General features: G+C 35.7%; 1 protein-coding gene across 7 annotated transcripts in view; it reads left to right on the forward strand.

Annotated features, from left to right (window-relative positions):
* LOC118272352 (regulating synaptic membrane exocytosis protein 2) overlaps positions 1-27,509 on the forward strand; it is a 97,950-nt gene that overhangs the window by 11,806 nt on the left and 58,635 nt on the right. For all 7 annotated transcript variants that reach the window (XM_035588785.2, XM_035588783.2, XM_035588780.2 and 4 more), the window contains exon 2: positions 4,623-4,653. The gene's annotated coding sequence lies outside the window, so the exon portion shown is untranslated. The remainder of the gene's footprint in view (positions 1-4,622; positions 4,654-27,509) is intronic.

A 27,509-nucleotide genomic window follows, 5' to 3' on the forward strand; every position in this document is an offset into this window, starting at 1 on the left:
ACAAGTGGTAGATCTGCGTACACGCGTATGTATCGAGCAAACTTTTTCAAGATAAGTTGTGATTGAAAGAGAACATAATATCAAGTTGGGGAAGATTCGGGCGACTGTTTATGTATGCATTGTTTTCATTTAAATGTACGCGTGTGGAGTGACAAGCGTACCCGCCGGGACTCCCACATATAGATAATGTTGCTAACTTGTCTCGTAATTTACGGCTGACACTTCCACTTTCTGAGCCTCTTTATAAGCGTTCCGCGAGTTATCCTTAAGTAATTAGTTGTGTTAAGCAAAGTTGTGTACGAAATAAATTGTTTAATTAAATGTGATATTATGAGTCGACACCTCGGGAGAGTCGACTTCTATACGTCATACTCGTATCAGATTTCTACAATCGTTTGTATAAGTATTGTGTTTCCGTAACAAGTAAACAGTTGTACAAAATACTAAGTTATGATTGTAAGTCACGCTCGTAAACTCATATCAAAGGAATGTTCTTTTATTCGGAATAAATTACCATGAAAATAAATGGTCGGGTCGTTCGTCTAAGACATTACAATAATAGATAATGGTCTGGCACTAAGCGTTAACCATTGAGAACTGTTGTTAACTTTACCATAATTACAGTACCGAACACGACACAGTTTTAACCTCAAAAGACCTTTGAATTTGCTTCATTTACTTTTTAATATCGTGACATAGAATAATATTGTACCCTAAATAACCTATCTGCTCCAGTTTCAAAGCTAGTAAAAGAACATATATCAACCGATGTGGAAATATAAATAAGATCCCTAATAATAAGCTCAACTATTTCGGAAGGAATATGATACAATATATTGTGTATTATGTGGAAGTAGTAAGTAAATAGCTACTAGTAAAATGATAGAGCGGTTTCACAAATACCGTTCGGCGTTCACTCCTTCATTTTGCGATGTACAAAAGAATTTTGATTAAGGCACAAGCCTAATTCAGTGGGCGGAGATAGGGCGGGCCGTCGTTAAGCTAACGTCTTGGTTGCCTAGACCGGCTCATGTGGAGTAATCAATCTATTAGTCGTAAGCCTCATCTGCCCCATATTAGTGTTTTTATTTGCTACCTACTTCCGAGGAAAATCTCTACGGGATATACCATTTTCGAGTATATTGTTTAGGGGTGTTGGTTTTGTCACTATCTCAGTAAAAACCGATATCAATTTTATTTTCTTTGTTAAGATTTCATTTTTATCTTAATAAAATAAAAGTTTAATGAGAAAAGTAGAATCTAGGTTACCTCGGTAATATTCTAAAGATAATGCTTGGCTAATTTTAGTTGTACCTACTTAGCTCTCATACTTTGGAAATTATTAGTTTGTGCATTAAACCTCTACTTAAAAATTAACATTTTCAACATTAAGGACACAGATATCAAGTACACAGGTTCTCTAATTAAAACAGTGTATTATACAATCTCAACAATAGATAATAATGCGTACAAAAAATTGTATTTTAGTGTCGATTTATCATTAGAACTTGAGACGGACCATGTTTATTTATGTCTATGAGTTTCCGATATTTCGGCACTGTTGCAAGCGCCATGATCACTGTTCATCCTTGAATATGCGTAAATATCCCGTCTCAGTTCTAATGATAGTGTTAGTGACCATATCAGTTTAAAAACTTAGTGTCGATTTCATTCGAATGTGTGTTAAATTAAAAAAACAACTTCTCGTTATCGCAGATAAAACCAGCTTAAAAATAAAAGTGACCACGGTCCCGTTTTATTGAAGTATTTAACTAAACAAAACTAAAGAGGTCGGCTCCCTGGATCGTGGCAGCTGCCTCGCGTCAAACGAATATTTTGAGTGGCCGCCAAAGAAAATTCATTTCCTGCTGTTTCTTGTTCCGTGAAATCTTTCCGAGCGGAATTTAAGTGCAATTTCTATTCATTTATTTTATTAGCGAAGCTGGAAATCCTTTAAATTGATGTGCATTTGAAAAATAATAAATATAACGTACTACATTATGCCTGTTGTTATGTGAAAAGATAGGCAGAGGTATAATACCTACATGTTTACCTAGAAACTATTATTTCCTTTCAATAAGTAATAATATTAATTGATGAGCGTATATTTAAGTACACTTTGAGATTTTCCAGACTCAATACTCTAAGTGCAAAGAATTTCGAAATTAATACTTCATTTAAAAGTAATGCTTATAACAACTATATTAATGAGGTTTTGATGAAGTAAAATATGAAAATAAATAGGAAACTTAATGGTAATTGGATCACCAAACCACTGCTTGTAAATTGAGGGACGAGGAAACGTAATGAACATCATTATTATTTTAATTGTTGAATAAATGTTAGTCGTCGCGGCGTCGTTAAAAGTATTACTTTTTATTGATCGCGCCTGTATTAATGTACACACAGTAATCACTAAATTTTGTTTGATTGCTTATAATATTATATCACCGTTTTATACAATAGGGATGACGACGGGGTATTCAAATTAAAAATCTATTTAGATTTACCGTTAGTTAGGTAATGAAAAAATATTTGACACGTATTTTTTATTGTGTCATATAAGATAACAATAGTTAAATAAAACGAATCAAAGTTTAGGAGTGAGCAAATACTTCATTTCTACGTATAAAACGTACCTAGAAGTGACGGCACGCGATATTTCAAATCGATATATCTTCGAAAGTATTTGTTTCTGAAAGAAAATAAAAAATACGTGTCTAATATTTTAAAACAATCTACAAGACGGACATTAAAATAAAAAATAGTCATATACCCTATAACTTTGCATACCTGTAACTGTAGTTACTTTAACGGTTAGTTATGGGTTCCATCATGCATCTCAAAACACCTTGGAGACTTAGAGAGCACTTAGACTTCGTCCGTCCATTATAACATCTATATACAGTCGTTACGTCGGTCGCGTCGGTCACACACCCAAAAGTTGGAGAAGCATTAAACAAGAACATGGTCACCTTTAAAGCGTATTTAAAACCAGATGGTAGCCTTTATCACCATCGTAATTAGCCGCAATATGCCAAATAGTGAACAAAAATCTCCTTATTTAAAGAGTGGGTTTGCCATAACCTCACCTCTGACAACAAGTCTTTTAGATCACTGAAATAGAGGATGCTACTGCCCATACGAAGTTACTCGTTGTAGGATACACGGAGGTCATCTACGTAAAATTGGTTTTAAGAAATTTAAATAGGTTTTGAAACTTTCAGATGCCATTAAACGTCCTCCGTGATGATGGTGGTCCTCGTAATTAAAAAGTTTCTTATATGATCAGCAACACACTTGTACAGCGGTGTACTTTTAGGGCTTAGTGACACTTACCAGCATTAGTACTGGAAGCGTTATTGCTGCCGATATCAGAATAAATAACGGTGGTAATATTCAGCTCAAGTAGACTTAGAGACCTTAAATTGAGAAGAGGTTTGGGAAAAGAAAACTATATTTGTTGAGAGATCTGTTGAATATCTCGGAGGCTTGGAGGGTCTTTATTAGAAAATATTTGCTGGATGAATCTGAGGTCGTCGGTCCACCATTAATAATATACTGTGTCGTTATGAATGAAATATTCAGCAACTTATGAGACTGGTGGGGCGCGAGCCTTGCCGTGGATTTCGTTCTTCTTGTATTAATAATTCATGCTTAGTTCCTGTCCATTAACTTCGCTATTATATGTATCGCGATTATTTTACTTTTGGCACTGTTTTGCAATAATCTTGATTCACGTCTCATACAAAGTTTGGTTTAAGTGTAAATCAACTAATAACATAGAGAACTGTTGTATTTTAAGCAAACTTTATGAATGTAAAGCGCTACATTATTCGTTTTTTATTTAAAAATGTTTTGAATTTAATTTAATCCTTTCTCTCATTTAGACACGTATTTTAATCACACAAATAATAAACCACCCTGCAAAACACGAGCATTTAAACATGATTACATTTCTTCAACGTACCTACCTGAACGGTGTAAATTCCAAAATATAATTTACATTTACAACGGTATATAGTGAAGCTTTGGTACGTGGGTATTTAATTAATAAGAGTGAGACCATGCGCCAGATTGAAGCTCAGTTTTACTTAATTTGCTATGGACAAGAATTCCACGTATTTTGTATAAAATATTCTCCGTAGCAGTGAATAGATAGAATAGTATGATCCTTTGTCCATTGCACTTTTCACGGAAATTGTGAACCGTGGAATATTTGTGTTCCGTTTAATTGGATTTTATGTTTATTTGTTTTTGTGTTGCTTTTGTAACTCTGCGCTCCACTCGCTTGTTCTGCGAACATCATAAAATAGAATTCAAATGAAATATTGTTTTAGCTTTAAAATATTTATAGCATTTAAATGAAACAGTACGGCGCACTATTTAATATCGTACCGCACAATCCTGTCACAAAATCTTAAAAAGCGTCTGTTTGAAATCCAACGTTTATTTCATTCCTCCCGGGTCCAAAGAATTCCGACAATATCACCTCAATTATCTCTTGAACGCTTTAAATTCCTATATCTTTCCGTAAATTTAAGACAGTTCAAAAATGTCTCTTATAGCCGGGATAACCCTCATCAAAGCAAAACAAACCTAACTTATTTAACATTTTTCAGGTACAAAGGGAGCTCGTGATCTGCCCTGAGGGTAAGTTACATATTAACTATGTATAAGGTATATTTTTATTGTTTTAACAGCCGAGCTATGTAAACATCACTTCTACGACATTTTCGAGACAACCTTTTTTGCTCACTAAAAGCTTTTTACAAGATATTTTAAGAATCACTTTGCGTCATGTGTAAAATGTTACATTTAGGGACGATTTGCTGTCATTATTTCAGCGTTAAGTGCTTAATATTAACGTTTTGCATCGCGCCTAGATTCTAGATCTAGAACAATTCTAAATTAACTAAAAATCACGATTAACAAACGTAAATTAATGGAGAAAAGCTCTACTAGTTTCGAGTCACGGAGGGACTCTTCATCATTAGCAGCGTGCGCAAACGCGGCGTCGCGCAGCCCACTGCCAGTAGGTATCTCCTCCATTTCTTTCCATTTTCTTTGACTTTCTCCATCAATTTACGCGAGTAAACCGTGATTTTAAGTTAATTTAGTATGTCTCACGAAAGTTATTATAAAAATATAGAACAATTCTGTAATTAAGAAAGTTCAAAAACAGTTATCATGGAAGGATCTTGAAGGATTGTCTCAAAAACACTAGCCGTTCAGCCCGAACGGAGCGTTTACGTCTCATAGGCATTTAATCTGTTCAATGTGCTATTACAGTCACGACTTTGGCCATTCCTTCTTAATTTATGTCCGGCAGTGGAACCGGCGGTCTCTTACCGTCATGTTTGAGTACCTACTTCGTAGCTACATGTCTGCAGCCTCACATCCAAGTTACGTGAGAAATACTAAAAGAAATATCTCGTGAAAACATTAATCTTGGCTATATTACGTTTTTCCCTATCCTACTAAATCGTTTCTTCATTCGATTTTTCCAATTATTTGCCGTATTAGATTTTCAATGTGGATATTATATCTTTTACCGCCGTTTGAGCTCATTTTTTTGCCGTTCGTAAATAATATCGGCTTTTAAATAATATTTGGTTTATACAGCTATAGACAGGTTTCTTTTGAAATGCTGTTTGTAATAATATTTCGGAAAACGATTACAATAAAGAGTTTTGTAAACTACAGAATATATCTAAATACTAACTAGTTCAGATCTAGGGTCTGTCGAATAAACATAAAACAAAAAATATTTACGGATTGTAAAATATTTGATAATAAATGTTTTATTTTTGAGGAGTATGTGTTATAAAATTTATATAAACATTATAACTAGGAACAAAAGACGTTAATTTATCATTTTGCCTAAGATATTAACAAACCACAAACATAATTATTACGTAAGAAAATAATTACCATGTACCAGGAATAATGTCGTTAAATACCAATTTATTTAATTAAGAACGTGTTTCTCTTTAATATAGATAAAGAAGAATGAACAAAGGAATTTCTGAGTAGGTACATATGTACCTAAGTACCTATGTGCCTCCTACTGAGCTAGGTAAAGAAATGGTTCCATAACTGACTGCCGTAAGAAGCGTTCCGTTCAAATGAAATCCCATTAAAACTTTTTCCATTAAACATTGTTCTTTAGAAAAATGCCCTTGATCCCAACATTAAAGTTAATAATAGCACACGATTACAACTTAATTGCGAAATAACTTGATACTGAAATCGTGATTTCTTAATATTTGTGTTCTGTCTGATGTTGCGTTATTTACCCGCTGCTAAAACTTTAATTGCTGCTCGTTGATTTTAAAATTGTAAACACGAAATTCGAGATAACGAGGCCTTTCTATGTATAAAAGGAAAATGCTTGTTTTCTATTTGCAAATCAAACGCAAAGGACTAAAAAAACATTCGTAAAGCGTTCGCTTCTATAACCCCTTTTTTACACTCGACGTTTGTTAAACGGGAACACACCTTTATCGGAAAATCCCAACTGTGTTTTCACAGTTCCTTTACGCTTCGATAGGCGATATCTATCATTTCACTTGTACCCCTATGCAATAACAATTCCTACTCAATCGCGGCAGCCATGCGAGCTCACTGCACGAAAAACCGAGTCATAAATATAGGAATAAACTTCAATGGAATTGATTGTTTCCCGATACTGTAATATGCAGAGATATTATTTTATATGGAACCGCTGTGGCCATCCAAAATGTGCTGTTGACAGCCGGGCGTGAGATAACCCACACGTTCTGTTTTGAACTTCAATTTAACACTAATTTATCATATTAGTGTTAGAGGACATTAGGCGGCATAGCCTTTGCACGCAATTCGAATTGGTAGTTCATTAAATGTCTATCTCTCTATTTCCGTGAATTCATTCGAAATTACGTTACTAGTAATTTGCGGAGATCGGCATTCTGCGTATCAGCGCATTTGGATCTGGTAAAAGCTTATTGATTTTAGAGCTCACAGGCTACATTCAATGTGGCTTACAAAGTGATTCTGCTATTTAGGTACTGAGTATATTTAAAATGAATTTCGCAAAAGCCGGGCGTCATCATGCATATCATCCCGAATGAATTATAAAGAAGTGTGAAATGTATTCAGTAGGCTGTGTTACCTCACAGACATCGGCCACGGTAAATTACTGAGTGGCTTTACAAATTATGCAAATGCATGAAGTACACGTGCTCTCGTCATTAAAATCCGACGCCCCGTTGACCTCGGCTGATATGAAACTTTTTACTTCGTTATAAACGTGAAAATGTAAAGAACAAAACCTAACACCACTACGGACCCGCTGTAATTGAGTCACCCATGTTTTATATGGCCGTTTCAATAGGGATTTATTATAGCCAACTGTTTCTAATGTAAGTTACGTAAACATTCATAAATAAACTATTCAAATTATAACTATTTCTAGGGATGAATTGTTTAAGTAGGTTAGTTTGCCGTGTGGTAATGACCATTTGAATAAAATAATATAATTCTGAGTGTATTGTTGGTTGTTGGTTGAAAATATATATTAATGTTGTTATCGTTAGTTTTGGACTGTGTAGAAAGTTTATTATATGAACAAAAGTGCTAGGAGCGCGACCTTTGTAGCTGAGAGATGTGGTTTGTGCAGTAACTACAGTAGCTGCCAGAGATTGGTGAGAGCTACGCAGCACGGATTCATCGACACAAACTTTTGCCTTTGCTCTATTAATTAACATCGCTGCAGTTGATACGCCGCATCTGCCGTAACTTCTCTAGTTATATCCAAAATAAAGGAACGACTTTTCGGCCAGCAGTGCGCTCATTAGAGAACTGGAGAGCTTGTCAAAAACTTTCCAACCTTTCATATTGTAATTAACTTTTGTGAGTGATAGATAAGCGATACTTATTTCTCATTTATAAAATGGAATCAGACAGGAATAATTTGATTTATTGTATGAAAACATTTTTGTTTGACATCTAATCCACTAATTAAAATAGATGATCGAGCAGAATGATTATTTAACAACAGCCAATTGATATTATGTACGTGACGCATAGAAGGCCATGGCAGATAATAAGTATATCACAGTAGGTACTTTATACACAATTTTACTGAGACTCCCGGGAAGCTATTTAGTTTTTTCGCTGTCTTGTGACCATGTTAGGTTCAAGATAAAAGAATTACCAGACACAACATTACGGCTCGTAAATATATTATTATCAGCTACGTGAACACTGTCGCTTGCTATCATATCATTCCTGATATAACGTCGTAAACTAAGATTCGGTATGATCTTTACTGAATAGTAATATGTCTATATACTTTAGCTTCTGCCTTTTGGCAGTCATATTTTGTATTTATACTAATTCTAATATTCAAATGTTATTAAAGACCAATATCATTTATATACGTCTTTACAGTGTAATATTGTAAGCATAACATTTTCGTATCGATTTTTGAAAAGCACATATCTAGGTACACACAGCCATTTGGGTATTCGGCTGTCGGAGCGAACCGACGCCGACGGCGACGGCCCTTCAGGTATTCCCGGTATTCGCCGTTCACGGACGTCACTCTATCGGCTTTCATATTTTCTGTCCTCGGAATATTCAGTAAGCGCTTCTTTGGGCGACAGCGAGAAAATACTAGGTCAAGGTGCCTCCACTTTATTAAAACCTGGAAATTATACTACTTTATTAAATACCTCACTTCAAGTACCAAGTAATAAAAATCCTTGACATAATTTTAAAGCTAGTCTTTCATGTAGTCCCCTTGCAACGTAATTGCTCTTTTACAAGTTGAAATTTAAAATAAACACGATCGTGACTCGCATGTCGCGGGTCCATATCAAATGAGTGAACTAAGTTAGTGCTGCCGTTGGTTCACAACAGCGCTTTTGTGGAGCTTTGAAAATTGCATTCCACTCAAACAGGGTTGACAGCTCTTTGAAGCCTGCTCCTGCAATATATGGTTGGTTTTCAATAGCCGAATGTTTACTGACGAAAAGGTAAATTCATTTCGAAAGGACTTTCATACTTTCTACGGATCCGATTGTGACTGACACGTAACAGTTTTATCCACTCGTTATTGATTGGTAATAAAACAAATGAATACATACATAACGAATTGTACTCGCTTTATTGGGCAAACGCACTGTTCCGAATAAATAACATGTTAGCTTTATTAGCTTTATGGAAATAAATACACATTTTTATTGTGTACAAATAAATCACTGCACAAAGCAAACTACAAAATAAATGAATACGTATCATTCACCACGTTGTTTTATTATATCAAACGAGCCGCTGTTATTTGTGATGTGTTCGTTATATCAGAAAAGTATTTTATGTATTCCGTATCAAATAAATTGCTAGCTATTGGACCAAGTTATAAAGCTGGCACAGTTAGGACCCATAAACATTGTCAACAGCACTATACAGGCGATTACAGTATAATAAAATATAATAATGGAAGTGCCCTACTCTCTAATGCAATAGAAGTTATGAACTTTAAACGGAAAATTAAGTTTTCTCTTGATTTGCTCCTTATTGCGAAATTTTATCGTCATTGTTCATAATATCTAATGTTCCAGACTCTTATATTATTGCCGCTAACAACCCGGGCTATAATAATTTCGTAGCGAGGTCATTAAGTTAGCTGTTATTGTGATTGTTATGACAATATCTCCCATTGTCTTGTCTTGTCGCGGTCTATGAGAGACACCCTCTCTATTAGCAGTTTGAATTACGGCCGGAATTAATTAATGTCGCGTGATAATCCGGATTTTAATTGAGGACTCAGTTAATTTGCGATGTATCATTGAAATGCACTAGAATCTGAATAGTATTCAAATGTTTCGTGTAGCATAGAGTGTGCTAATGGCAGCCTCAGGCAGACGCAGGGGAGCACGGATATCGGTCACACAAGTCGGTCATGGCCGTGCCTTCCTTTTAGCATCCGTTCACATTATAAATATTCCCTCGCTTACTGACCGACGTGTGACGTCATCGACGATGCAGCGGTGCACCGTGCCATGTAACATCCATCACTTTTATATGGTACTCTTAAAGTTTTTCCGCCATAACGGTGTGGTGCGGTTTCTCGAATTTGTAAGTTGTAAGAAGTTAGTGCTGTAGTCGGGCGAGTAGCCGGGCTGCATTATTAACAAAACTGCAACATTGTTTAACATTTTACGAAACTACACAAAACTTTGTTGATTAAGCTCTCTTAAAAATAAATACAATGTATTATAATACTTCTGAAGTTTGATAGGTGGTTTCAACAGTTGTTTAGTTTTAAACTAAAAATGTAATTTCACCGCGGAATATAAAAAAGGCTCAACCGAATGTGTATGCAAGTATGTAGTGAATGTTGTGTAAAACAAAATAATAAAAAATATCTTTGTTTTTATAAAACAGATGCTTATTATTTGTATGTAAAAAGCTACCGATTCCACGTCACAACATCAATTCAAAGATACCATTTGTCATAGTCACGTATGTCACGTTTGGTTCAACTATTTTCCTTTGTGTTACCTACATATTTTTTGCCAGCACAAAGATTGAATCGATTTCTGAATGCTGCGCGTTCAGCGTTGATATACCTTTTATGATGGGCTGAGTATTGATTGATATGCAAATGACAAAGGGACGTACCACGCCTGAGTGTTCCTCGGCAGAATATTGCCTAACTTACTTTACTTGCATAGCTTTATATGGTTTATCGAGACGAACATGCGATGGGTCACGATCCACGATCGTTTGCTGTTTCTGCATAATTCTGACCTTAAAAGCAAAGATTGTTTTACTCTGTGAGTTTCCAAAAGGTCCTTGGAGGCTGGCGCCACGACCCTCCCAAATATTTTCAAAAGCACCTTCTCTCGTTTATGGCCGACCCAATATGTGGTTGACCCCAAAGCTTTTAACAATCTCAGCGTTTTGATTCTACTACGTATATTCCATTTTGGCGAAGGCCAATGTCAGATACAATCATTAAGAATAATGTTATTGCTAAATAAAGAAGCCGATGTTAAATATTCAGAAGAGAGTTGGCTAAATGTGAGGCTTTGAGCGGCGGCCATTACCGGCTCGCCGTTTGGCGGCCGCCTTGATACTTCTTACGAGTCATCTTTTATTTAAAGAGTGTTTCATTTCACTGTCCCCTCGTCCACTCGGACTAATGGCAACAAGTATCGCTTTAGGGCAAACGACGAGCTGTGACGAAGATGTGCAGTTCTGAGATTAAGCTCCTTATTGTAATCACATTATTGTGTAACTTTAAAAGGCACTTATTCGTAAACTAAACATTGTAATTCTTTAATAAATTCTTCTTAATAACACATCACCATTATCATCACATCAACAGCCTATAAGGAGCCACTGCTGACTAAAGGCTTCTTCTCGCACGGAGTAGGTTTGAGCATTAACAACCACGCTTGCTTAAAGCGGGTTAAAACTTATAATTAGAAATTATAAGCTCAGGTTGCCTCACGATGTTTTCTTTCATCATTTTTCAGTGGTTAGACACCAAAAGTAAATAGAACCCGGAAAAAGTCACATTGGTACTTGTTGTTGGTAGATTTCGAACCCGCACCCTCGTGCATACGAAGCGGGCGTCTTAAACCTCGAGGCTACCACGTCATAATAATGATCTAAGATAATACAAAGCAGTGTTGCTTGTAATAATATGAACATGATGAATACTGATAAACAGAAACAATTTCCTTGATTACATGTAAGAATTACTACTTTAAGCTTTATATTAGGGACATTTTATGTAACGCGATGGGAGCAAATTTCTGTTGTTTTTTCCCGAGACCATAAAAGGTCCTGGCTTACAGGAGTAGCCGACCTCTGTAAAACTACGTCCTTTACACGTCGTTACTGATGTTACTAAAATTGTAAGACCGCACCCGTAAATGTAGGATAAGTAGGGAAGTTGCTACAATATTTGGTTTCAGAGAAACATTCACGGCTATTCTGCGGGCTCAACGGACCACAATGTTAATACATACTAGAAAATTGGTGTCAAACCCTTTATGTAGGAAGCACTTGGCTATATCGAAACAAAATCACAAACACGGAAGTATTTCTACATTATATTCATAAACACTTTCATTGGTGGGTCCATTGTATTGTTTGGGACAGAGATAGCTTTATTCAGAGCAGTGTTATCTATGTATAGGTAGATTTATCTTGATCATTAATATTGGTAGTTTTAGCGATAATGAAAACAACTATGTGGGTATGTAAAATGCATACGGCCTATAGAGCCACGGGCGCTAATTAATTAACGTTTACATAATAATATTTGTTATCAACATTCATAGTATTGCGCCTGTTTTCCACTAAGAAGATTGGCAGAAAGTACCGACATATAGATATTTTACATATAGATTTATATTATTACGTTTGAATATTTTGTATGATTGGTGTTAGGATTCCTTATGAATAAATAAATAAATATCTATTTGCCTAGGCCTTGTGTGAGTGACGTTAAAAGAACTGGAATCTAAAAAACCTAAATCTTTGCGCTAGGCAATCATTCTAGTTGCGGACTACCTAACGGGTTTGCCGGGGCTCCGGCTCGAAAAGCAGGAGTAGGAACGGGTTGGTTTTTAGTCAGTAAGAGTCTGACATTCCCTCTTGCCTCATCCAAGGCGGAAGAAGTCATTGAATGAGTTCCCCCTTAATAAAAGGTAATCATTCTGTCAGTATACAGCGATACGCAATTTTGTTGATGACTATTTTAGTTATAACTATTACAGAAACGTATATTATTACCTTCATATAAATAGTCTAATTTGAGACTGTCGATAGCTCTTTCATGTCAATTTAAATTAATGTTTCACTCTCGATTCAGATAACTGTGGGCCAGATAATTATTTCGCGGAATTCTATTTATAACACGCCCCGAAATCGCGTCTGTTTCCATTTTGGTAATTACGTTCCAAATAATGATTCGTATCATTTTCGTTCCCAATTTTAATATGAACTGATAGATTTGGTTTGTTCCTAATTATAGTAATTGGAAGTCGTCTGTAGTCATATTAAAAATGCATTACTTAAATAATTTTGAGGTTGTATTGTTTCTGGTACAGTTTTTTACTTAAGCTACTCTGTAGTTCTGTACTTGAAAAAAGGTTTTCGGTGTTGGAAACTGTAATCTTACTTATTGAAGACAATAGGATTGATTTATGTCTTTTATGAGACAAAAGAACTATATGTATAAAGTAACCTTTTTTCTTCTGAATGCTCTTCTTACTTTATATTCCACTACATTCACTATATAGAGGACTAAAGTCTGTAGCATTATACGTTTAATGTGTAACTACAACACTCGTTACTACGAACTGTTCACATAATTAAGAGACCGTGTTTATGTAAATGAAATTACTATGTAAATGTTGATTATAAAAAAATAATTTAAAACTAATTACTACTTTCACAGCCATACACACGACTCAGTACTCAATACTACAATAAAACACAATATTTTCTCGACAGCATTATAGGGTAGTTCTCACCGTTTCGTTCTGAGTAAAATTATATGTATCCGCGCCCAGTTTTTATCTGCTCCATACACTACGCGAAGGTAGAATTTTACTATGTTATCTATTTACAGTGGTACCGTGTTCTATCCCATTTACATCGTATCTTTTTTATTTCGTATCTTTCTGCTAGTACAAAGGCTATTGTACACACGTAGTCCCACCTTTCTTCATCGCGATCAAGTAACGAGTTCCTGGTTTTACGAGTTCCGTCACAGGTGCATGATTCGCCTTTATGTACGTTGCCGGGCTATTTTATTGTGACAGAAAACAGCTGATGTATACTAATCTTAAGTACACAACATTTCGGGTATCCCAGTTCCCTACTTAGTACTTACATTAAGAGTTTCCCGCTAGTTTCCACTAGGTCGACATGAAAGTTTGTGAGTGCTCTGTGTACCTTTTGGCATTAGGTCCTACAGTAATGCCGAAAGATATACAGGTAAATGTATAGTGAAATGTATGTACTCGTAGGTACGTTTAGTAAAAACGTGTTTATTTTTTATCTTTGCGGTATACTTTGTACCTGTCTACATGTACATTTTGTTTAATTTTGTTAACGAATAGCTTAAAATGTGTTGCTCAGCGTCTACTGGAAACTGTCTGGAAAAAAGGAATCTATTCTTTTCTTTCACCACTGTGTACAAATGTCACTATGATGCAAACTTGACAAAAAATCATATAATATATAACACGCTCCTATTAGGTCACATGGTGCACAGACATATAAATCACATAGAACCTTTTTTACCCTTCTAATCTGGGAGTTATAGTCGGTTGTGTTCAGTTGTAGCTTTCTGTTTCGTGGCGAAAAATCGTATTTCAAACGACTGCCTTGATAGGTGCTGACAGTCTGAGATTTTCGGGTTAGGTCTGACTTTAGACATGATAACTCGGACATATCAGTATTCTACTCCCCAAGTATGAAGATCTTTGTTTCCACACTAAAATCTCGGAACAAACAATACATTTCTTTTGTTTTATTTATGTGAAACTTGGACACGTGGCACTCTGGTTTAATTCTCCACGTGGCACGTATTGTGTGTATGAAGTAATCGCATTAGAACATTAAGCTATGCCACACTGGTCGTATTATTCTCTTATACGTGTAATGTTAAGCTATTTGTCCGTATGTAGGTTCCCCCCAATACCACATTGTGAATTTGTAATGCCGTACTACTGAGAACTGGCAAACGAGATCTCGTTTAATATGTGTTCGTAAATAATGCAGCTTCCGCAAAAATGTGCTTTAAACATATTCAACATTTATTGATTTTCAGCGCGGCTTCCCGCGTCCCGAATACATTGTTCCTCTACCCTTTTTATCATAGAGAAATTAATATTTGTAGAGATATTTTTATCCAAAGGCAATGTTCGAGGGATCTTGAATATTGTGGGTAAAGTTGGAGGGCTCAAGTTTTCTTACAATCTTTATGGATGTATCGTTGTTTCCTTTATTCAGACTTGCTCAAGTTATTTGTTCAAAATGTATTGTGGAAGCTTTTCATTTTATACCTGCAAGTCGTGTCTTGTAAGCCGTAAGCGTGTGTACGTACAATGTTAACAATTGTACTACACTTCTTTGTAAAACGAATTGACTGGGGAATTATTATTATAGTAGGTTTGCAGCTAAGCAGCTGTAGCTGTGTTTAGATTTAAGAGGAGTGGGTGACAATTTAAATAAATGTAGGAAATAAATCCTTTCTTTAAGATAACTTTTGATTTTTTTACGACGAGGGCGGTGGTTATGACCTTATGAAGTAATAAGTTGACTAGTAGTACCTATGGTTCCAATCTACTCCATGGAGTAGGTATCGACAACTAACAACTAATACGACGTAGAACTGTTACGTATTAAAGTAGAAAAATATCCCAATAATGGAGTGGACTTGTAAAGTTACGACATTTCTTTTAAATACATATTTATCACGTCTAAGTAATAACGTTTAATAAAAATGTGTCATCCCTTTTCACCAACTTTAGTTCCTATTTCGGAAAATCCCTTACGCCATGAAAAGTGATCGTTTCCTAAAGTTTATTTGTGTAGGTCGGCGAATATATGCCATCCATTATTAGGGTTTTCATGAAATAATAAAGATTACAAAAGTTAACTGAGACCCGAACGTACATGCGTAAGTAGATTACTAGGTAATATCATCATTTAAGCCTTTGTGTAGGTCTAAACAGGAATATTTAATGGAACATTAGTGGCTAACCGCATGATTGATTTCGGTCTCACAACAGTTGGTCGCCGGTGAACAATGGATACATATGGACGTTAATGGTGTGACTAAATTATTTGGGCGTTGTCACACAATGGAACCGTACAGTCGGCCCGATATAATCGCGCTTAGTTGATTACATCATCACAAGCTCTAGTCATTAAAAATTAGCCATGCAGTGCAGACAGCGGTACCCTGGTTAATGTTGAATATGGCGGATGGCCCAACCAGAAACCCGTTGTCATAACCACCTACAGAGGTAATCCGTAATTTTGAATTTATTATTAATACAGGGTTTCTTTACCGCTGCCTCGGTCTTTGTTTTCGAGGTGATGATAAATTTCAATTAGCGGGATATATGTTATGTTGTTAGTTCGGGATAAACATAGGTTCAGCGGGTAACCACAAGATACACAGTAAACACTGGGGAAGCTATGCAGAGGGCGGTATTGGTGTCTTGTTATTTGACGAGTTGTACATCGATACACGGGTTTCATTCTGACGGTTTCCCATGACAGTATCTATAAATTAGATAGGTGGAGTTTTATTAGATGAAGATCCACGTATTTTTTTAAATTAAAAAGTTGATGATAATACTTTATCTAAATCTAGCGACCCATCCCAGCTTCGCACATTATACACATAAACCTTCCTCTTGAATCACTCTATCTATTTAAAAAAAACCGCATCAAAATCCGTTGAGTAGTTTTAAAGATTTAAATATTGGGACAAAGAAAGCAACTTTGTTTTATACTATGTAGTGATAAAGTAAGTATATAATTGTATAGCCAATTATTTTTGCTTTCATGAGAGGATTTCAGGACTTAAGATTCTAATCCTTTGAAGACTTTTCCTCGTTTGAAGACGATGCTCTTTTTCTTGCTTGTTATCCTTCGGTTTTCCTCTCATTCCGTTCAACACACGGTACTGGTAAATAATTTGTTGTAATTTACTGATACATAAAAATGATATCTATTTATAAAGTATATAAAGTACAAGATGCTTTAGCACGTCCAGTTTTCAGTTTTATAGTAAGATAGTTTTAAGTAGGCGTTTTACAACTAGATCTTCAGATGTAAGAAAGCAGTGTAATCAAGAAGGAATCCATTCTAATAAGAGAACGTTTTGCAATATCACGTCTTCGATGGAGTAATTTGATTATTATTAATCGCGTTAATATGCAGTGGCGACGGCGCGCGGTCTCATACCCTGTGGAGAGCTCGAGAGTCGAGAGTGATGCATATTTTAAGGCTTCGCGTCGAGAGTATAGAGATATTATCACTCTTATGTAAATGGTTTTTGATGGTATAAAACGGGTTTTCATGGCTACATCCCATTAAAAATACACCAAGCTGTTGTAACTGTGACTTATTTCAAGGTAAATGGACTTACATGTTGATAGCTATGTAATATTACTGTTTTAGACACAATCTCGGTATTCGTTTTATGATACAAGCCGGTAAACCAGCTGACGGATCACCTGATGGTAAGCAATCGCCGTTGCCCATGAACACCCTAAATACTAGGAGCGTTACAAGTGCGTTGCCGGCCTTTTGAGGGATAGGAATTTAAGGGTTGTAGGAGAATCGGGGATTGGGAAGGGGGTAAACAAGCGTTGTTTCACGTGGGTTTTCTGTGTGGTTGTAGTATCAATCTGGTCGAGCTTGCCCACTCGTGCGGAAACATGGTTCTCCCACACTTAAAAGGTATTATCTACCTTGAAGTTGTTTTCTAAAAATATTTCCAGATAAATTACTACAGTCGTTACAGTTGATGAAACGAAGTACGAGTCAGATGGAATGAATAGGAGCAAATTTATACCTAGCAATGAGACAACAGCCATTGAATGACTGACGGTATCAATGATACTTATCCCTCATTACAGTAGCGACTATATCTAGCTAATTCTGAATCACGCTCGAGGGTTACAGAGCTCGACAAATATCACGTTCAGGTGGAAATCATTGATTATGCACGCACACTCTCGGAGCTCCATTCCAGTTGATAATGAACTATCTCGAGGGAACCACGTTGTAATGATAGAGTAGATGGCTTGCATTATGGTTGTCCTTCAATATTTAGTTACTGTCGCACTATAATGATAAGAAATCGCAGTAAGGAACGTTTGACTTGGTACGACTATGTATAGATTTCATTACTTTTTAGAGATAAAGGAGTAGCTCCTTCGAGGCTTGTCTTGAATTAAAATATACATTAGAATCTTAATATATTTCAGTAAAGTTGTTCCTTCATACATGCAATTTAATGCAATACCGCTAAATTGTGAACACTAACGAAATACTGTTTCACGTTCACGTTTCTGAATGGATATCATGACAATCAATACATTCAAGCACGCTCCATTCATTGAACTCTTATTATTATTTCTTTAAGATTCGTTTTGAAAATGATGATAGAATACACTTTTCGATTGCTTTCAATCAAACCAATTAAGGTTATATTCGTGTTAACGGCATATTTATTATGTACTAGCTTTTGCCCGCGACTTCGTTCGCGTGGAATAGTGACTTCCGGCAAATTTTTGGTTTTAACCACACAGTTCCCGATCTCGCGGGATCTCTTCAAAAATGAGATGTGGAAGATATTCCAGGGAACTCTTCAAAAATCAACATAATGAGCTCTGCGTTTGAATTTAATAGATGTATACTCACTTAGGGCATTGAAAAAATAGTTTAAAAACGGACTTAAACTAACTTAAAACTAAAGAAAGCTACGAATTACGAATTTATAACAATTAAAAAAGAAACTATATTACAACCTATCCTCTATGCTATAATAACCAAGCTTAAACTAAATAATTTAAAAGAAACGACTTAAATCTAATCTAATTAAAAAAAATTAGACTTACAATTTTATTAAAAAAACTAACTACAGTAACTACTAATAATCGATATCAAACTAAACCTACGTTAAATAGTTTAACCAAAAAACCAGGAAAACCCAACAAATAAACTTATTAATTGACAAATACAACGAAACCAATTTAGAATATACGAAACAGCAGGACCACTACAGACAAATAATCATACGACTGATAATACACTTTTTCTACGATAGTACCGAAGCGCTCGGCCGATACCCAACCAAATGAATGTAACGAAACCATAGCGCGATCTATTTCGATCCCAACGCCATCTATCGAGGATAAAGACAACTTGGATTATTTATTTATACTCCGTTCGATTTTCTTTGTACTAAAAGTTTAATTATATTGATATTATTTTATGAACCGAAGTCGTGTAACGATCGACATAGAATTATCTATACTCCGTTAGAGCATTTTCTTTGTACTAAATGTTTTATTATATTGATATTATTTTTTTCATACCTTTTTACTATTTATTTACTTTTTTTCGATAAATTAAAACAATAACATGAACCGAAGTCGTGTAACGATCGACATAGAATTATTTATAAATAATTTATTTCTTATTTTTATTTTTTGATTTTTGAAATAAAAATATATCTATGTCCTTTCTAAGGTTCTAAACTATATCTGTACCAAATTTCAACCAAATCCGTCAAATAGTTGCGGAGATTAATGGTATAAGCATAGAATGTTCGACGTGATTCTTTAATTTGACATAACTTTTTTATTTATGAACCGATTGACATGAAACAAACACTAAATGTAAATTTAAGCATCCCACAATATATTCGTGAAAACCGCATCCAACTCGGATCAGCCGTTTCTGAGATTAGCGCGCACAGACGAACAGACAAACAGTAGAACAGACAAACAGACAAACAGACAAAAAAAAAGTTAATTACATTTTTGGGTTCGACATCGACATAACAATAACCCCTGCTATTTTTTTTATTTTTATTTTCAATGTACAGACAGCACTTTTCTACGATTTTATTATATGTATAGATAGATCTTCACGGCATTGTAATATATCTTTGTTAAGTCCTTACACAACGCTGAAAATAGTTCATTGTGCTACGGGCGTGTCGTAGCTCGTAGCCCGTAGACTTGTAGCACACTCGTAGCGCTCGCGTAGCACCTGCCGCACTTACCGCAGATTACCGACCGCTTCCCCTTCTTAGCATAAAAAGTGGCGTTTAGATCGTCTTTGCAACGTTACGTCGTGAATTCTCTTACGATGTTTACATTACATAGAATATTATGATAAAAGTTTCACTCAAAAAATGAGAATGTACTCACCGAATAATTTTCATGAATATTCCAAAAGGCGGCGAAGATTATTTGTGTCGATACGAGTCGTTGGATGTATCCGGACAAATATTTTCCTACGTAACCGCTCCGATGGCTAATATCGTTTACTTGCCGTCGTATTGAAGGAACTCGAGTCAACTTAATTATGAGCTTCCTTTGAGCCGCTCTGCTCTCGGTGCACAAACGTCTAAAATGCGAAAACAATATTGTGTTCTGATATTAAACGAATCAGTGTATCGGGATGTATCGAGTTTGTTGGAAATCCGAAACGGTGACCTTAAAGATTTTGTTATCGAACATTTTCTCTGAAGATAATGATACCTCCGCCCTTAATTCGGCTGAAGGGATCGCTTTAATTTCAGGCTATCATCTACAATGAAAGATAGCATTTCAAATAACGATCATTGTTATAACTTCCTCGTCCGCCGCTCGTGATTTATCGACGCTATTTTAAAGGGTCATTTTTAATATGATGATGATAAATGCTTCTACGCATTGCCGCCAACCTACCACAGAATAAACTGTTCAAACATTTATGTTGTCAATTCTAATTTCACCGAGAGTTATTTGTGAAACAAATATTATATTCACAATATACCTTTCTCATTCGTTTTTAATCAAAACAATGGTTTCACTCACTCCATTAGTATAATGTATATGCATATATCCTTAATTACTCCGTTCTCCACATTCCAAAACCTTGATTAAAATCTAGAGGCTTTACTAAGGCGTAAGCCTTTTGTGTACCTTCATATGTTACAATAATGGGCACATTCAGAACGGAATGTGAGTAAGAAACAGGGATGATGAAATCAGTGTTTGGAGCGCGGACTGTTGGTCAGAGGGCGCACGCGGCGCTAACGATCCCCCGGCCCGCGCCACCGCACGTCGCCCCGCCGCCCACCTTCCATATTCGTCTTACATTTTATTATCTACCTACATTCAAAGCTACATCCCTCCTCACAGTACACTGTTAAAGGTTCCTATCTCCCAATTTTCTTTATACATAAAATTCCCGAATAAGAATCGAGCAATATAATCTGATGGAAGTGGAATTTCAATTCGCTCTTCTATATTTATGTGTTCGACAGTTTATTTTTAGGAGACACAAAGAATATAAATACTGGTTTCTTGACTATATTTACTACAATAAGTTTATAGATTTTGGAATATGAATGTGCTGCGTTGTCAGTACTATATACAAAGTTTACTGGTTTTTGTAGCCTCATGTATCGAGTGACAGCCCTGATACCAAATCCGCTTATGTATCTACAAGGATGGGTAAATGAAACGACGTCAGGACCCTCGACGTTATCCATCATACTCGTATTATTTGTGTTTGTGACAGAATACTTTTGTCATTTTGTTATTATATTTATAGGCACAATGTCTCATATATCGAGATGCCAGTGCTTTTTAATTGGGATCCGAGAATCTCCTTTATTGCCGTAATAACGAAAGGGATTTAAAAATAAAATGTGTTGTAGCACGAAGCAATTTACGAACAATTTATTTTAGCAATATACGGACAATCGGGGATGAAAGTTCATTCAGCGATACGTTATCGTGCGCCAGGGTCGCCTTCCGAATCTCTAATGAACTGTGAATAACCGATCCCTTAGTCAGAGCGCCACCAGATGCCTACACAAATAATACGCACGTCGAGCTTCAGTTCGCCAACTAACAATAGGTTCGACTTCATTTATAACTTTATAACAAACATTTAGTTCCCTTTTATCACGGCCTTCGTTCTCCTTAATTCAGTTTGTGTTCAAAACTAGGTTTGGCAAATCTTTGACTTTATTAAATTTGCGAGATTTCGCTTCAAATATTCCAAAGTATTAATGTAAAATGCTTATCGCAGTGTTTATTCAAAGTTAAAACGTTTTTTTGATATGACGCCCAGCGGAGCCCACATCACTGTCTTGAAATGTTGTCGGTACATTTAAAGCAGCTCATTACCCCCTTTTACTTTATAGCGTTTTGAATAATAAATAGGCAGACATTGATAACGAAAATCATCCTCATTATTTTTGATGGCAACATTTTGACACCCTGTAAACGTTTACGAACAGAATGAAGTGAAAGATACCCCGAAATTCATCTCCATTTAGCGACTTCATCGTTATTCGTTTGATACTAATAAATCTGACTATATCCAGATGCCGATGGGCGAAAAGATATTTAAAGTAAAATTTTACGAATTGTAAAGATAACAGAGTCAATGTTCAAAGAAAGCTTTTTTCGTTAGCAGTCATACCACGTAGCGCAAACAAAAATCGGTATTATCTCAGCGGACACCTCACCATTAATCTACGTGGTCGTGGGTAGAATATAGTTGGTCCTGCATTCAAATTATGGGAGCAGGTGCAAGCTGTACGATACCATTCAGTTTCGCTGCACGGCGCCACGTTACCGTGTGAGCAACACAAACGCTTCCACTTATACGAAAATGTTCACGTTAGTAATTTATTATAAGCTGCAAAAGCAATTAATTTTTTGTACTGATCCCTGAACCTGCAATTTTTATACCGAGAGCGTAAAGGGGTGGAATGTGATGGATGTGAATATAATAATTTTATGGACTAACACAGAAACACGTTTAAATTTAGCTTGGTAACATTTTCCTTTTAGGGCCAGACCGATCTATTTATATTAGAACACAACAAGAAAAAGTACTTTCATTGTTTTATAAATAAAATTGTTATTATTATTTTGTGCTAGACATTAATTGAATGTGATTGTACATACCATCATCTTATACTGAACTTGTAATAAGCAAGTTCAATTAAAATAGTGTTGTAATATGTTTGCTTGATTTTTCTATGTGAACGTTGTATAAGTTGTAGACAGTAAATTGGGTGGCATAAAATTATTCAGTAAAGATAGAGTGTCACCTGAGTGCCAGCTACTTACCTTCAGGTGATTAATGGTGTAGTGACGTGTCATTCACCCCAGACTGGCGCACGTAAACTATTGTTTAGCGTCTCTAGTTTAAAATTGTATTTTTAAATCTCTCGACTAAGGTATTCAGCGAGAGTTTCTTCAATGTATTTTAATTAGGAAATCAATAAAGAAGAAAGAAAACAGGAAAGTTCTTTCTAATTAATTGTGAAGACGTTTTAGTTTCCATTTAAGTACTTCAATATTGAGGAAGGTCTACATTTTCGCAAATGATAAAATCTACAGCGCTAACAATTTAAATGAGGTTGTTTTCCGTGGAGCGTTACACACAACTCACTCAGTGACAAGGCGGCTCCGGTGCCGCCGACGTAGGCCTCCGCTACAAATTTCCCAGCTCCATTCCTTAGCTTCCAACTTTGCGGTTAAATTTACGACAATCTTCCTTTTTCTATATTTCATTAAAAGTTCCTAAGTCTGAGGATTATACTTCTTATTCTTTGAATAATACTTGTCGTAAATTTCAATATTCAAAATGAATCGTATTACTTTTAGCTGCAGTAATTGGTCTCTGATGTTTTAGAACAATATTAAAATTGTCGGCCGTCTTTAATTAAGCCGGCCAAGTGGTCGGAGCACCACTTGTGACCAGAGTTCTTTCTTTCATTTCTATGTGATAATTAAACGTTTTAAATGATATCGTTTATACCTATATATTCATCTGTTGAATCTGGCTGTGTTACTGAAATATAAGAGAGGACTGCTTTACACTGATTCAACGGTCGAGTATTGTATTTTTGTAGCCCTCGCTATAGACGTTGATAAATCTAAATTTCAAATCACCTGACGACCCAATATCAGGTCATTTAAAAACATTCCCTCGGTCGACGTACCCCTTCGATATATCACAGATTTCGCAGTTTGTTGTTCAAAAAACAAGGTAATAACAAGGGAAGGTTTCGATTTACTGGTGGTAATGTTCCCCTGGGAATTCCAACCATAAAATGGGGTCTAGCGCCAATCCCTGAACTTACGAGCCTTAACCCTCTGAATGCTGTTAAAATTTAACAAGTCCCTAAAATCCAGTTTACTGCACACACTTAACTCAATTTGTTTACATTTTATTTCAATTTGACCAACGCTTTCAACCGATAATTGCTTTCATATTATTTCTGTTTGGTTTAATGAAAAAGTAAATACTTACAAAAAATTAAGCCCTTCTAAACGAAATTATATTGATAAATTCAGAGCTACAATTCGAACGCAGATTTAAATATTAATTGGTACAATAAAAGGCGACGGAAAAATTAATTAACCAATAAGAAATTAATAAAATCCTTTTAACTGAAAAGTCAATCTCAAAATGGAGGAAGTATTTAAGTTCTTAATTGACGTTTCAAGGATCCGTGTTTAGGGTAACAAGAGGTTCGATATTATAGAACGGAGATTGTAAGTCTGTAGCAATAAATCAGTTAACATTAAATTTATTATATTTTACCATAATAATTAATAAAATAGATATTGTCTAAATCTACGGCCCTTACAATTAGTTACTGTCAAAACAAAATTGTTTCCTAAATACGTGAAAATAAAGATCACAATGTACCTGCCGCAACGTTTTTTATTTAAAGCATACTCAACACCGGTCTTAAAAGTGTAACAGGCATTTTTGCGCTACTTCGTACTGTTTAATCCATAAATAATAAAATAATGGTTGGTCCGTGGGGCGCGTGGGTTCCTATACCTACACATTATAATCGTAGCGGGACCGTGTCGAGGAGGCTGCTTAATTGATGCTCATCCTGTATTCAAGGGTACGGAGCCACAAGTGAATGTATTTAAATAAACTAAATCCAGCTTTCAGGGGGATCTTTTATGAATATTTTTAGCTTCTGGAAATTGCTCATTCTTTTTTTTTCATAATGTTACTCACGCCTACGGTTTTGCGGATTTTGGTTGATGAGACCGGCTTTTGAATTTACTTGCAGCTCTTCTGTGAATAGTAGACGTGTGGGTATTTAATATGTTTATTTAATACTAGTTTAAAATTATTCATAAAATTTCTTACTATTAATATTAAACAAATACAACAAGTTTCTTACTATCGTATCAAAAACCATTTTCTTTATTATTTTACTAAAAGGTACAAGCCAAGGCGTGTCAATAGTAAACTGTATCAGATAACAACGTCTTCAATGCATAACGAGTTTAAATGGCCACGCGCTGGCTTTCTATTGTTGACGTATATTGCTAGTGTACACACTGCCCCCATTCGTGAGTTTTGAATTTGATCAATACATGGACGTCGTCGCCGACCGCATCAATTTGGCTTTAATGCGATTATTCGGACAGCACTGTGACTAGCCTAATGGATATTGATGTAGGTACGTATCGGCCAGGTAGTGTGTTCATATTGTAATTGCATATTCCTAAAATTTTAACTGTCAACAAAACGCTCTGAAATATTTTTAGATTTATAACTCTTCACAATATTTGTTATTGGATTTATTATACACGAATAAATCGTTAGGACACGGAGGAAATGTGCCCGCCGTTATAGAAAATTGATGTCGCTGCACGACATTTCTAAGAAACCGCCGACATTTTAAAATTGTATGTCTTGACACAGTTAAACCGGGGTCATGCGAACCGTAGCTTAGTTAGAATATTGTTAATATCAGACGAAATTGTCGAGTCGTTTCGTAACCATCATGTCCCTACAAATTAATTGCAGCTGCTGCAAGTACGAGCAAAGTAATTTCAGTTAATGATTTGACACTTTTACGGTGTTTCCGGCTTGTAATAGGACTGTGCGTGTGTGCCTGCGCTTTATTAGCACGATTAGGGGCCGCTTTTATTACGTATAGCCCTTTAAGCAATTAACCTAAAGCCTCCCTTATCTATGTATAAGTGTGGCTATTCACATTGAGAATACGAACTAAATGGGAGAATTTGTAATTAGTGAAATGAGTTAATCGATAGCGGAACGGTGAACACTGCAATGTGATACGATTTGCATTGACTACATTATCGTTACTGTGTTAATGTCTTTGGTAATCATCACGGCTCCATTTGACCCTGTAACGTTTACTTGTGAATTAATTACGGGATATCAAGATATGACTCAGATAGATGTTACTGACCATTTTCTCACCACATTGTTAATTGGCTAATTATTTATAATGAAGAATTCTCTTTGTCACTTCTGCGCTCCTTGCTATAGACGCTGGTACTTGAACGAACAAGAGGTTGTTGAGACTGTTTCAGACGTCACTCCTCGGCTAAATTTTAAACTCATTAAAATCAGGGGTCGGTAACTCTAAATAGAATTGTGACCGGCTACTCGTCGGCGCCGTCGGTTACTCACGCTCCATACGTTGACAGCGCACACTCGTGATGCCAAGCTTAATGCCCCCCTTGTTAGGGTAAATGATTATAGTCAGACGCTGGTAATTTAGTGTTGACCTTGACCTCAGCCAAGCTCTGGATGAACTCGTGATTGAACCAAAGCATTTGAATAATAAATGTTAGCTGCGTCGGCAACCCGCTTCGGTACAATTAATAATTTTGCGCGCTTGCATATTTAATTATAATCATTATGATTTCATTCGGTTTACCGTCTAGTAATTAGAACGTTGATTAACTACTGAGATGATCAATATTTGTTCACTTTTGAAGATACTTGATTCCTTTAGTACGTAAAGTCTGGTTGTGTTTGCTCGTTTACCCCCACATGTCTCTTAGTTCCTGTAAATTTCGAGTAATGAGATGTGTCAGGTGGCTGCACGGCGTACCTACTGTCACATTTGTGTACACATTACTCTGCGCGGTAATCTCTTTGCCAGACGTGGAGCGAAGCTATCTACTGTATACCATGCCATTGTATGTTATGCCTTTACAAATTTCGATAAAGTCAGTAAACTTCCTAATTCAAGCGTCAGTAAGCTTAATGTAATCTGTTTTGTAAATTACTCTTAATTTTTGGTTTTCGGTTTGGATTTAGCCTCAATGTTTAGTAATAGGAATAACCCTTATTTGAATGTGACAATGGGATTAGTGCGAATAAGGTTAATATTGGAAAACGTGTTCTCTGTCAACCCTTTTAGGGGAAACAGACATGATTGGAAAGTTAATATATTTCATGAATTCCATGTATTTCCCCTTATCAGCCCTAATAGGTAAGATTTCAATTAGGATTAAAGACTTAATTGAAAACTAAACTTGGAATAGAGTTGTTTGTGACAGAAGTTACTAACGGACTTTCTCGTCACAATCTGTGAGAGCGGCTTACTTAAGACATTAGATACATTTTACCTCGCGGCTAGTAAGTAGTGTTTCATAGACTTTTACTTAAGTTTCTTATTTAACATTTGGTTTCTACTAAAACTAAAAGTTTGTTCGTATAGATGTACGGAGTACTTAATTACTAATCGACTAAAGTAACCTGATTACTAAAGTAAAACTGTTTTTAACTTCGACGATTACACCTTTATCAGACTTTTGCTTTTATTATCTGTGTAAAACTTTTTTGACCGCTACCATAAGGTCCATATTATCTTATCCTTCTATTCTCTTAAGGGATAGGTATTCATCAAACATAACAGGCGAGTCTATTGATTGTTT

The sequence above is a fragment of the Spodoptera frugiperda genome, chromosome 4 (assembly GCF_023101765.2).
Source record: "Spodoptera frugiperda isolate SF20-4 chromosome 4, AGI-APGP_CSIRO_Sfru_2.0, whole genome shotgun sequence".
Taxonomy (NCBI): Eukaryota; Metazoa; Arthropoda; class Insecta; order Lepidoptera; family Noctuidae; genus Spodoptera; species Spodoptera frugiperda.